Source organism: Copadichromis virginalis, linkage group LG12 (assembly GCF_057382275.1).
Source record: "Copadichromis virginalis isolate Kocher_CV1m ecotype Utaka linkage group LG12, C_Virginalis_male_GT1.1, whole genome shotgun sequence".
NCBI classification, from domain to species: Eukaryota; Metazoa; Chordata; class Actinopteri; order Cichliformes; family Cichlidae; genus Copadichromis; species Copadichromis virginalis.
In genome coordinates, this window is record NC_140629.1 from 13,265,883 (window position 1) to 13,279,776 (window position 13,894).

At 41.2% G+C, this 13,894-nt stretch overlaps 1 protein-coding gene and 1 pseudogene across 6 annotated transcripts in view; one reads left to right on the forward strand and one right to left on the reverse strand.

The window, feature by feature from the left end:
- LOC146696599 (leucine-rich repeat transmembrane neuronal protein 4) overlaps positions 1-13,894 on the reverse strand; it is a 66,962-nt gene that overhangs the window by 31,096 nt on the left and 21,972 nt on the right. For 2 of the 6 annotated variants that reach the window (XR_014923313.1, XR_014923314.1), the window contains exon 3: positions 6,918-7,145. The exons of 3 other annotated variants lie outside the window; for them this stretch is intronic. The gene's annotated coding sequence lies outside the window, so the exon portion shown is untranslated. Of the gene's footprint in view, positions 1-6,917; positions 7,146-13,894 lie in introns of those variants that run through there. One more of the 6 variants, XM_085474759.1, reaches the window with a different exon arrangement.
- Positions 10-3,299, forward strand: LOC146696600 (histone H1 pseudogene; annotated as a pseudogene).

Below are 13,894 nucleotides of genomic sequence, written 5' to 3' on the forward strand. Positions count from 1 at the left end.
TATGTCTGACATCACAGTGTTTTTGTGCACTGTGCAAAAGTGATTGCCTCTGATTGTGAGTGAGAGCGGTGATTTTGCAGACCACCAGCTATTGTGAAGAAAAAAAAAAAAAGAGTGAAAAAGAGACAAATTACTACATTGTAGACGAAGAAAAATAATTATAGGAAAAAGGTTTTGTGTTGATCAGCCGAAAAACAACTACAATGTCATTTTCTGCTTTTAAGAAAGGATTGTTCACACAAACACAGACAGAGAGAGAGAGAGAGAAAGATGTGTGTTGATTAAGCAGTGATGATAATAATGAACATGTTTTAGTTTGTCACTTTCAGGTGAAAAGCAGACCTGTATCAATTTTCCACATGCAACAGTCGGAAGAAAGTTATAGTTTAACATCATTGGAAACAAGTTTCTGGCTGACTTATTTACAGTGCCATGTGTTTCTCAACCTCACAAGCGAGCTCACTCCTCCCTGAAGATAAGGAATGCAGCTCCAAAGCAATAACATGATAAAGAGACAGCAGCAAGTCCTGAGCACAAAAAGTCCCAGCAAAGCAGCAGCAATGTGGATAAACAGCAGCAGAAGAAGAAAGCAAACCCATCTTCCTGTCTGATTGGTTGAATTTCACGGAGGGGCGAGCAAGATGGCAGCGTGAAGAGGAGTTTTTGTTTGAGTTCTCAGCACGAGACACTTATTTGACGTCTTTCTGGCCTTCGGGACTTTTTTGGAGATCAGCGCGCTAAACTTGCTGGATCTGAGGCCAGGGTCTGCGGCGGCAGCATGTTGAAATGCTCAAAAAGGACTGAGTGACTCGGGCAAGCCACATGCGGCTAGCGACATGAAAGAAATGGACCCTTCATGATGCGTTCAACGTGCCAGCGCTGTGGTGGGAAAGGCTCCATCATAAACACGCCCTGCGCCGAGGTTCAGGCCAAGAAGAAGAAGACGATGACTTCCAAGCCCAAGAAGGTCGGCCTCAGCGTGGGCGAGCTGATTGTGAAAGCCGTGGCCGCTTCCAAGGAGCGCAACGGCCTGTCTGTGGCCGCTCTCAAGAAGGCTCTGGCTGCCGGAGGCTACGATGTGGACAAGAACAAGGCCCGTGTCAAGACCGCCATCAAGAGCCTGGTGGCGAAGGGCACTCTGGTGCAGACCAAGGGCACCAGGACCTCCGGATCCTTCAAGATGAACAAGGCTACTGAGAGCAAAGCCAAGAAGCCCGCCGCAGCCAAAGCCAAGAAACCGGCAGCAGCTGCTAAGAAGTCGCCCAAGAAGGCAGCAGCAGCACTTCAGCTACTAGACAGGACAAAGCTGAAGGAGAACTGCCGGGACTGTTGAAGAGGGAGAGGACAAAAGAGTGAGAGGACAACAGAGTGAGAAGACTAGGTGAGAACACATAGGAATTATTTAATGTGGGAAATCAAAATTTGGGTTAGCAAACCTGGGGAAAAGAAAACTGACTGCTTAAGTTGGAAAATTGAGACGGAGTCTGAAACATTGCGAAAATAGAAACATATACAAAATCACACACACACAAGCAGAACATGCATTAACCCTACTAACAATTCCAAACACAAAATGACTCATGAAGACTCATAGCACATTAGTTAAGAAATGATTAAATAATAGCAGAGAAATGTGTAGGAAAGGCAGCTTTAAGAACATGCTCTGCTGGAGATGCAGCTCCACAGACATGCATTAGACCTGCCTAATAACACAAACACATGTAATGAAAATTAGCTTGTTATCTTTCATCAGTGTTAAAATAGTGTCAATTTAGCAGACACTTGTTATCAAATGCTGAATTTATCCTAAAGAAAAAAAATTGACTCTACAAGTTGCAGGACAACAATTTAACTTTTGTGGGAAAAAAGATCCTGGTTTGACCAACCAGTGATCAGACAATAAATTTAGTTGTTAAAATGGTAAATTGGGAGAAGCTTCCTGCTTGATTGAGGCAGCACATGTAATTTACTGTATGAGGGAAATTGTCTTTTGTGATAATATTTTGAACATGCTTTTCTGTCGTCCTGTCAACTTAGTGGGTTAATAGCTGATATGCAAATTAGTGATCGGTTTTAGATTAATGAAAGGTGACTGAATTCTAGTATGAGTGAATGAGATGTGTTGGAGTTGTTGTGTGTTGAGTGGAGACTCTAAAACACTGAGTTTCCTGTTTTGATGTGCGAGTGAATCCTGTATTTAGATACACAACTCTGAATACGTCAGAACAAACGTCTTTTGTGAAGTGCATGACAGCATGTCACATGTTTTATGATGAAGGGAAAAAGGAAAATTGAATAAAATAGATCTGTGGCTTAAATGAGTGAAGAGCACAGACCGGGTGATTAAACTCATAGCTAATATGACATTAGGGTTATGTTGTGTGTTGTGCAGCTGATGGTTGATTTGGAGTGAATCTAGCTGATGATTTTTCTTTTGTTGTGAAGTTGAGCCTGCCGATTAGTATGATGGTATGATAAACCATGCTAATGGTATGATTTACCCTCCTGAGATGAGGAGTTTGTGTCATGACTTAACAAGGCCTTTTTATTTTGATACTTTCACAGTGCACTGAGAGTTTGGTTTGATAATCTCTGTTATTTTTTATTTTTCATTTTTGAACAAGCACTGATTTTTGCTTGTGAATTTCTTTTCTTTGAGCAGATCTGCAAGTCGGGAATTAAAAGCGTTACACGTCGTCAAGAAAATTGTTGCAAGTGAGTTTCTCCACATTTAAAATGGGTTCAGGAGAAAGCCACTTATTTGGGACAATTAGGAAATGAGAGTCCCCCCCAAAAAGGATTCAACGAGGAAATCCAGTCTAAATTATTTTTCTTTTTGAAATAACGTCGTTTTGCTGAGCGTGGAAACGAATGCGATGATAATTTCCACAATTAGCAAAAGAAGGAACCACTGAGTGAATGAGTAAGAATTTTAAAATATCTGACTGACTGACTGAACATGATTGTGTGAAGCTAACCCCCACCTGACAAAGGTGCAGATGAACCCATGTGTTTCCTTTTACAGGAGCAGAAAGATGACAGCAACACTCGAGGTTGCATGATGATTTAACCTTTTAAATGCCATTTTCTGTGTCTGTGCATTTATCAGGTGTGTTATTCATAGGCTTGAGTTGCTCACAGAGATAACTGTGACAAAGTATGCATACGCCTGCGCAAACGCTAATATTTGCATTTTCTTTTCTTACAGCATGCCAGTTCTTCATGTGAATTGATGATGCGATTTATACCAGGACAACTGGTTGATGTTTTTTCCTACTACAGGATTTCTGGGTTTATGTGTGAGGGAAAACTGTGTTTACAGGTTATGAGTGGTGATGCTGTTGCATTGTGTTGATGGGAAAATGTGAAGGTTACTTTGATAATGTGAATAACCTGTGTGAAATTTCCTGTGTTGAGAACTGGTGTTACTTCTTTCCACAGCTAGGGTTGACTTTATGGTGTTTTTATGGCACCTCTGGAACCTGTTGACCTGTGTCTGACCTCTGTCTGACTACAGTCAATGTGTATTGCTAATGTTAGTTTCTTTGAGAATGCTGTGGAAGATTCAGCTGAAACGGACAAGTGACATGAGTAAAACAAATAAGAGATACAGTGTTTCTGGGATAGTTTGATATGGGCTCATTAGCTGGCCACTTTTGAGCCCATAGTAATATATAAGTGGAGTGACTTTGCTTAAGAGCAGTCACCGATTACATTAATGTTGCCTGAGTACATGGGATGATCCATGTCTGAGGCGACTTATGAAAATAATTGTAGTTTACTGATTTGAGAAAACCTGCACATGACACTTGTCTTGCTGATGTTGAATGCTTCTTGTCCTTATGATACAATTGTTTACAGGTATGGAGTTTGGTTTTACTTCCAGATTTTGTTTTCCAGGCCATGATGGTGTGTATGCAGGCTCCTGGGAGAGCCAGGTGTTAAGCAAACTTAATATGCAAAGCACACTAACATTTTCATTGCAGGATTATAGGTCCAGGGTGGTGCTGCTCCAGGGGAGGAGATGCCCTGATGTTGCCTGGGATGTGATCTAGCTAATCTTTTTCTTTGAGACTGGAATCCAGGTTTGGTGAGTTGACGCATGGGTGTGTCCATGCGTCAAGAGGAGGGGTCCAAGGATTAACATTAAACAATGTTTTTTATTATTGTTGCAGTGATTTGTGTGATTAGCCGTTTTATTTACAAATATTAAACCTATGCAAGTGGTGCACCCATGTTCAGATGAGGCTTTGATGGCCTATAAGTGAAGTTCACTGAACTAAAGAATGTGGTTTGATGATTGTTGACATACTCTCCAAATAGTTTGTCTTCCTAGCAAGGAAATACAGGTGCAGCAGTAATCTCCTGAGAAATCTTCAGAGGCCCAGTGAGAAGCGCATAGCTGACAGGACCAGGCAGTGGTTGAGGTCAAAGATCAAGCTGATTGGGGCCCATCATGAAATCAGACCTTGGAGCCACAGCAAGGACCATGAAACTGCCTGCAAAATAGAGGAGAGGATCGTCCACAAGATGGGAGAGAGGCTTCAGGAGGATCAGAGATCATCTTCAGCACAGCAGACATCACACAGAGAGCTGTGCTACTAAGCTTCCAGGGAATCAAGAGGAGACTTCCCACAGCAAGATTTTAAATAAAATGAAAGATTCAATATTGACGCTGAGGAAGACGACTAAGGTGTACGACGTGCTCTGCCTTAAACCTTCAGCAGCGTTGGAACATAAACACTCAGGGGATGAGGAGCGTGCCAAGCTCCATCGACAGCGTAGAAGGAGTTCGAGGATGACATCATGATTCTGTGAAAGCACAGGAACCAGAAGCTATGGTGGTGATAACAGCAGTTTCCTATGAACATCACCTAACGCTGTGCCACTGTACTGTGCATACGATGACACTCTGAAGGCTGCTGGGATCATAATAGCAGTAAGACAACCCTGCACCCTTTCCACAGAGGTGTTTTCTGCAGAGTATGGACAATGAAGGACAATGAAGGAGTCATAAATATCCCCCTCACAAGACGAAGGTCTGAAGTCAGGTGATGGGGGCTGGTAAGAGGCCATAAAACTAGAGTGCTGAGAGGTCTGCAGCTTTGGAGATAGCTGAGACCCATGTTGACAAACAACAAAACCAACTGGTATGTTTGAATGTTTATTCTACATACATTTGGACTCTGGTCCTATGGACAACGATGGAAACAACTGGAAGAGACATTTATGTCGCCCTGCAGAACTTAAACCACTCTGCAGAGAGACATGTGATGTGCACACCTGGAGGAAGCATTACCAAGCTGAGATGTTTTTGAAAATGTTACTTTTTTATTTTCACTATTAAATTAACAATTTCTTTGGTTGCTCGTAAGATGCAGTTTGCCATGAGATGAGCTCAATGAATGGGATAACTGCTAATACATTTGTTGAACTGTGTACCTTTTCAGTAATTTAGGGTGATTTGACATATGCTGAGTATAAAAATGTTTGCATTGAAACTGTCAGACATGAGGTATTCATACCTGGGAACTTTTCAGGCATAAAGGTCAAAAAGGGGGGAAATGTTAGATTTGTATTGTTGATTGTCATTTATGCTTAGAAATATTTACTTATATATGCTTAGAGTTTTGTAATTAGTTGTAGATTGGTAGAGGTTTTGATCCTTGATAGTCTGCAAACTTTGTGTGTATTAGACAGCACTTTGGGAGCATGAGAGGTCATACCGTGTCTTATTGTTTTATGGTAGGATTAACGTAGCTACGTCTGTTCTAGTCTAAGTGCTCTTTGTTTAGATGAACTGCAGGACTTCCTCACCGTGTTATCTAGGATGAACCATCTAGGGTGAGGGGGAGGCTACCCTCTTCCTGACCAAGGATGTTTGACCCTTTGATCAGCAGTCCCCCCACACACACACACACACACACACACACACACACACACACACACACACACACACAGGCAAGGTACTCTTTGTTTGTATGTAGACGTCGTATGTTAATGAACCTATGCATATTCATGTAACCTCAATAAAAGGACAGTGTATGGGAGAACGGACGAGACCAACTGGAGTCAAGCGGTTGTCCGGTTCTCTCCCGTGCACGAGTACCATGAAGAAGTTTGCCTACTTGTGTCTTGCTTGCAGTGTAATTATATTGTCTTAACGTTCCAGCAAATAGGTTCAAGCTACAAACCTATCAGAATGTACTGTAGATGTGTTGTTTATTCCATACAATGCTCTTAAAGATCAGACACTGAGGCAAATGTAGGTGCGGATGATTAATACTGTACCCACACAAACCCTGTTAATGTCAATTATGATGCGTACAGTGGTTAGCAAGACATTAAATTCCCAATGTTCCTTCATTGTGCTATAATTATGTTATTAATAATCGAATATAAGAATATATATTTCAACAAAATACATATTGGTATGAATATATTTAAAATGTTGGCAGCACTTCCTATTACAGGCTAGGAATAATGTAGTAATAATATGGAAACAAGGAGATAACAATAATTTCATTTAAATCTTATTTATATGGCACCAAATCACAACAGCAGTCACCTCAATGGACTATATTGTACGCTAAAGACCCTACAGTAACACAGAGAAAAATCCCAACAATCAGACAACCCCTTTTTAGCAAGCACTGTCACAAACAAGGATGCAGTGGACTCAAGAGCAGACTCAATTGCTCGAACTATATACAATTTATTGAAAGGAAAAGGAACTTAAACAAGACTGGGTCTAACAGAAATTATTCGCAGGAACTGAGGGAGGCCCGAGGGCGGCGAAACGGACTTTGAACACAAAGAGAACACGGGCGGGAACTTCTGCAAACACAGGGTTTTACTGAATGGGAAACAATTAAAGGACAGAGGTGAGTGGTACTAGTGGAGAGTCTTGTGCTTACTTGAAAACACCGGCTATTAGGCGGGGAAGGGGTTGCTGTGGGAGTGTCCCAGGGATGGTTGAGAGTGTGGGAAAGCTGGTCCAGGTTCCAAGGTGTCAGGGGAGTTGAAGTACGGGCTGGGGGGCAGGCTGAGGAGAAGGTGAGTGTGTAGTCCTAGGGTTCTAGGCAGACTGGAGAACGGGATGGAAACAGAACCAGCACTGCTGATGAGCACGACGGGTGATGAATCTGGAGAACACAGGAGACGGAGAACACATTAACCCACGATCCAGGCACACAGAGTCCGAGCACAGAGGAGGCCAAGTTTATCACGGGTGGTAGGAGGACAAACTGGCGAGGAGTGGCAGGCAGCCCTGGCTTAAAAACCCTCTAGATGGAGGCCTGGAAATTGGAAGCAGGTGATGAGCTGGCCAACTCCACCCCAGGGAATGGACAACAGGAACCTGGACCACACCCGACCAGACACTCCCACGGCATATGACAAGCACTTGGTGACAGTGGGAATGAAAAACTCCCTTTTACCAGGAAGAAACCTCAAGCAGAACAAGGCTCAGTGAGGGGCGGCCATCTGCCATGACCAGTTCAAGGTTAGGGGAGGAAGACGGGACAAAAGACAGCGCTCCATGTTACTCTGTGAATATTCCAACTATTTCTGTATGGAAATAGCAAGTTATCATCTCTTAATTACACGCCTTATAATTGAGTTTGCTTTAATATGTCAATGATATGGAATTAGACAGAAACAGGGATTTTTGTATGTTGCAGCCCTGATTCCTGGTATGAAACTACCACATGTTCAGGTGGTTCCAGGAAATAAGTCACACATTACATATAATGTTTACCCAGTTACCTTCAAACAAAGACGAATGCTAAGGACATAATGCAGGAATCACTCCAGTATTATAATATGATAACAGTATCCTAATATGTCAAAGCATCAATCAATGAAGCTTCTTTTGGCTGCTCCCTTATTCACATGGGGTCACCACAGCAGATGGCTCATTATATGTGATTTGTCAGAGTTTTACACCAGATGCCTTTCCTGACGCAGCCCCCAATGGGATCTAAGTCTCCTTCCAGCATCAAACTGGGGAGCTTTCATGTGTAAGGCAACAGTGTAAACCACTCTACTATGGAGCCACGGTTAAAGCAAACAACATTAACTTATAATTATGAGGTTACTACCACAAGTTTGTATATACAAATGCACAGATATTACAATTTAATGGTCAGGAGGTTAATATTATTACTATAATATTTTGATACTATTAGTAATTGTTTTGCCTCACAGACATATATTTGTTTCTGCATTATTATCCCCTGTTATCACGTAATTACATATATTTCAATGTAATATTACTCAGAAGATCATTATTTGGACATTCGTCTGTGAAAGTTCTCAGTCATCATCTATTTTTAGAAATTACTTTGCTAATCAGGTGATAATAAATTGCTATTTGCATATTATTACCTTCTTGTTTCATCTTATTACACCTATTACAGCATCATTACAAGCTATTAAAATCTTCATTCAGTTATTGGAAATGACAGTTATCACCTAACAGTTGTGACGATGTGTCAGCCACCTGGTCAAGTTGTAGTGTGCTTCCATGTCTCTCCAGACTAATTATATAGTTAGAGTTGCCTGGTGAAGTAAATGAATAAAAGGAATAAGAGTCTGTGTAAAGCTCTAGTGTGTTCTGATTTTATCACTATATAGACAAAATGTACTAGAATCTATCCATCCATCTATACAGGCACAGTGGTTAAGTAATTAGCACCATCACCTCAGTAGGAACCCGCTGGGGCTTTTCCGTGTGAAGGCTGCATGTTCTCCCTGTGCCTGCGTGCAGTATCGCAGGGTACTCGAGCTTCTTTATTCACTCCAAAGACATGAATGTTAAGGTAGCAGGTGAATCTAAAAAAAAATCTAACTGGTTCACTGGTGTGAACCAGTGCTAACACAGGTCTATCTCTCTGTGTTAGCCCTGCGATTGACTGGTGATCTCTCCAGGGTTTGGCCTGTGAGAGCTGACAGCTGGATAAACATACATTAACTTTACAAAATGTGAACATTTGCAGTAGGTTATTCTCTGCTCTGATAGGGTATGTCCACTGAGGTCATTGATGGACACATATGATAACATTCCAAACATTCCAAAGTAGAAGATGGGTGTCACGGTACTTGGTCTGCGACCCACTATTTGTGTTTCAGCTTCTGGAATTAGATTCTTTGAATATTTTTTCATGTGTTTGGGTTTCTTTAGTTCTCGGTAATCTTAGTCCTCTCTCCCTTAGTGTTTAGCCTATGTTTAGTCTGTTCCCATGTTTTCGTTTGCTTTTGTATTTCCTCTGTCCCAGAGTCTGTCGTGTTTCCGTGTCAAGTCTGCATCTACATGATGTCATGCCTCCTGTTTTATTTTGATAGTCGTTGACTTATGTCAGTGTATTCTGCTTTGCTTCCTTTGTCTTGTTATGTCAGATTTGTCCCAGCGGTGTTCCCACCTGTTCCCCATCCTCTCGTTGTCTTGCCTGTGCATTTAAGCCCTGTGTTTTCCTTTGCCCTTTGTTGTGTCGTACCACTCCATGTGCTGTGTGTTTCCAAATTACTTGGCACCTAGTTTTCTAGTTTCCCTAGTGTTTAAGTTCTTAGTTTCTAGTTCATGAGTTTATGTTTCAAGTGTCAACAGCGCAATAATTCTGCCTTTTTGAATCCGTCTTCTCCATGTTTAAGAGTCCTGCTTTTGATTCCTCATCTAGCTCCTCATCCAGCACCAAATTGTGACACTGGGTTAGTTTTACCAAAACCACAAAGATACACAGTGTTTTCTACCCCCTTCATAGAGCCCTATTAAAAATCTATCCAACAATGTGCGTAGAAGGTTCAGTAATTCTGTCATTACACACTCAAGCAAAAGCACAACTGGACGAGGGGAAAAGGTGCCTTAATTGGATTCTCATGCAGCCTCATTTCTGCTAAATGTGTGAGTAGGCATGTGTTTAGGCACAACAACTGTGCTGTAATATGAAACAGCAAATTAAATGCAAACAAGTTGCTACACTAAGCAAATTAAAGATGTGTAATTGCATAAACCAGCATGGTGAGCCCAGCTGACCTCGAAGAGTGCCTTGTTTTTTTTTTTTGTTTTACGAAAGCAATAACACACTTCACCTCACCAGCAGAAATGTTTCTGGAGGAGGATCGAGGCATGAGAGTGAAAAATGCGTCTTGTATTTTTTTGTATCTTATGTTCTATTTATTGCTAATAACTTATTGATCCACAAAGAACTGGAGCTCATTCACCAAGAGTATAAAAAGCCAAAAAAATAAATAAAATAAATCCACATTTTAGTTCCTCTTTGAAACGAGTCCTCTAAATGTCTGGTAATATTATCATCATTAAGAGCAGCTGGTTAGGTTAATGACTGTGGTCAAAAACTGTTGAGTCACCGCTGACTTAAAGAAATTGCAGAGCTACAAATAAAGCTCAAGCCTCACTCTCAGCTATCAGGGACTTAAACCTCGCCATTACCAATGGCATTCCTTTGCAGAACGGCTCAGCCTGCTTTGCATAATAGGGTGAGAAGTTCAATGATGTGAGCAGAGCTCAGTGTTCTGCTCCTGCTCCACCATGTTGCATGGACCAGCTGAGGTTTTTTAAAGACCTTATAAACTGCACCATTGATTCTTGCAAATAGAGCCCATGGTTGTTGGCTTATGATTAATGGAAGTAATTTTGAAATATCAGGAAGTTCAACTTCAGAATATTCTTTTCTGCAGTTTCTCACTCAAACCACTACAGTCAGAGTGTTCTTGTCTGTACAATTGCTCAAAAATTCAGGACGCTATTAAGTAGTCCACTTTAAATAATGTAATATTAGAACCATCACCACAAAATGTACACTAACCCAAGTCCTGAGACAGCAGAACGGCTGAAAGATAATTTGTATGTATGGGTTTTAAAGTGGCCCTTGCTGCAGCTGTACAGTACTATACAAAAGTCTTGAGCCAGCCCTCACTTCTTTACGTTTTCCCAGAAAAATGGGAAGCAGACATAGCAATTTAATGAAATATTGCACACACTGCAATATATAAAATCCGAGTTTATACAATTTTAAAGAGCTTGGAAGTCAATATTTGGTATGACCGCGTGTATTCTTTAACACAGCCTGAATTCTCTTTGGCAGCTTGTGCCTAAAAAATGACACATCTTCAGGACATTGCAAAGCTCTTCTTTGGATGTCGACTTCTTTTTGTTCCGTTCTCCATCAAGATGATCCCACACTGCTTCAATAATGCTGAGATCCAGGATCTGAAGAGGCTGATCAATCACTGACAGTATTCCACTGTATGTTTTTCTATCCAGATTTGATTTTACTGCATTGGCAGTGTTTGAAATAATTGTCATGCTGACAAATGAAGCTGTTGCCAATTAGATGCTTTCCAAATGGTATTGCATGGTGGATCAAAATCTGATGGTACTTTTCTGGGTAATATTCCATTAGCTTTGACAAGATCTCCCACACCACCAGTTGAAATGCAGACCCAAACCATGACAGAGCCTCCACCGTGTTTTACAGATGGCTTTAGACACTCACTGGAAAGTAACAAAATGCTTAAAGATTTGATTTAAACTTGGCTCTTAAAGTTATCTGCTTGCATTTGGTGTCTTTAGTATGCCTAAATGACTAATAGGAGAGTGGCTTAACAAACAGTAGAAAACAAAGTAAACATTCATGTGAAAATGTTCAGGTGCAAGAAATTGACTGAAAATGATTGAAAAAGGAGAAAATATCCAAAATAAAACTTTGAAAGACCTTCAAAAAGCCTGGAAAACTGTTGCTCAAGGCTATTTTAAAGAATAAGAAGAAAATCTGGGTGCTTGGAAGCAAAATATGAAGAAATGAGGAGTAGCTCAAGACTTTTGCTCAGCATTTTAACGTTACCAGGTAATAACTGGTTGATGAAGCCTTTCCTTGAGTGCAGCCAGTTATAAAAATGAAATACATTCTTAAACAAGAGAGAAATTCAAGGGCCAAGAAAAATCTTTCCATTTAGCAAACAAACCTAACTTGATGGGTTGTCATTTTGCCCTTCTGCCAACAAACAAGCTTTAGGGGCTGCTCCACGGACCTTGGGTTTGCACTAAATGTTTTTGTTCTTTAAAAAAAACACACCAGTCGCCTGACTCGGAAACTGCTGACAGACAGCACATAATATAGCGTTTGTTCAGAATTTCCACAATGAAATGAAAAAATAAAAACGTTTCTTGACTTTGCAGTCAGATGTGACTGCTGCCATCTCCGCAGCTCTTGATGAGTTATACATTGTCAGTGGGTGTGTGTGTGTGTGTGTGTGTGTGTGTGTGTGTGTGTGTGTGTGTGTGTGTGTGTGTGTGTGTGTGACTGTGCTCTGGAGAGAGATGAAGGCAGCATGAATGCGAATTGTGCATCTCTCTGACATGTGGGTCGACGTGAAGCAGATTGGACTAAATGCTGCCGCTCATAACGATTCATATCAGCAGCCTTGTTTTCGGCTCACTCGAGACATCTAAATTCATGGAGTCTATTTCTCAACTTTTTCAAGCATGTTGTGGCACTGAAATGTCAAGTTAGAACATAAAGAGCTATTTTACAAAACGTAGTGCTGTATGGGCAAACTGGAGAAAAGAAAAAAAAAACATTACCACTAAATTGTACTAAGAAAAATGCTATGCAGGAAAATAGTTTCCATCATCCTTAGCAAAACATTTGAGATTGAATTAAGCCGCTTTAATATGGAGGGCTACACTTGTCATTTAAATGTGGTCATTTTTGTTTCATTACATTTTGGCCGTACACCGTCAAATTTGGGCAAAAAGGGAAAAATGAAAAATGCTGGAAATCCACTGCAACTGAGGGCAGTGTCTGTGCAATACAGTCAGACTATTACAGAGGAGAAAAGCTGTTTGACAGGTGGGTGGAAAGAAAGGGGGGGACGAAAAGCCTCAGGAGCAAGAGAAGCGCATGACCTCTCCATTCTGCTACAGCTGTGAGCTCGCACCTATGGAAATAGGGATTGACGAAGATACGAGAGTCACCAAAAACAGGGAGTCTTCAGTAATGTCAAGCATGTACGGGCATGCAGGATCAATAAGTCCTGATCTCAAATTGATAAAAACGCCCGTCCTCCGGGGTTAAACTCTACAGATCTATCTGTACTAAGGATGCTCTGCAGAACACATAGCCCTGCGCTTTGTTCTTTACTCTGGAGTTTGAATCTATTTGCTACATGAGGAGGAGTAAATCTGTCGGAAGCAACGACTGCCCAAAATCTACTTTTAACTACAGTGGGCCTCATTTTAGCCTTGATGGAGAAGCTTCTGTTTTCTTATGGTGAACCCAAACAACGATCTTTCTCTAACTGGAGGACATATACAATGCTGGACATGAGACAGCAGCTGCTACTGAATGGAGAATCCAAACAAAGTGTAGCCACAAACATGTTTGGGGTTCACTCTGGTACAATAGCCTAGAAATCGGAGTGCTTTCCAGCGCTGGTATTTTCCAGAGAACAAAGAACGCTGGCTCCAGCAGGGGAGAGAGGCCAGCAAAATATTTCCAAGGCGTTCAGAAACATTTCAAAATCACATTATAACCATCATAACATTATAACAGCTGCTGTAATGCTGACCGGTAATAAAATGGTTTGAAAGCGGATCATGCAGCACTGGAAGGCTCTAATTTGTGTTCCATGGTGATACTAGGAGCTCATGAGTAACTCATTGTGAGCAACAATTGAACTGATAAAACTAAATAATTAGAAGAAAATGAGGTGAGCACATAGAGGATTTCCATGCACAGAGGATCTCCATGCGGCTGCTTTGCTGACTGGAGCTGATGAAGTTATCAAAGTGAACAGAGCAGGATGCACGCTCACGACCGTTTTAACAACCTTTGACTGTCTTGATTGATCTGAGTGAATCCACGTGCTCACA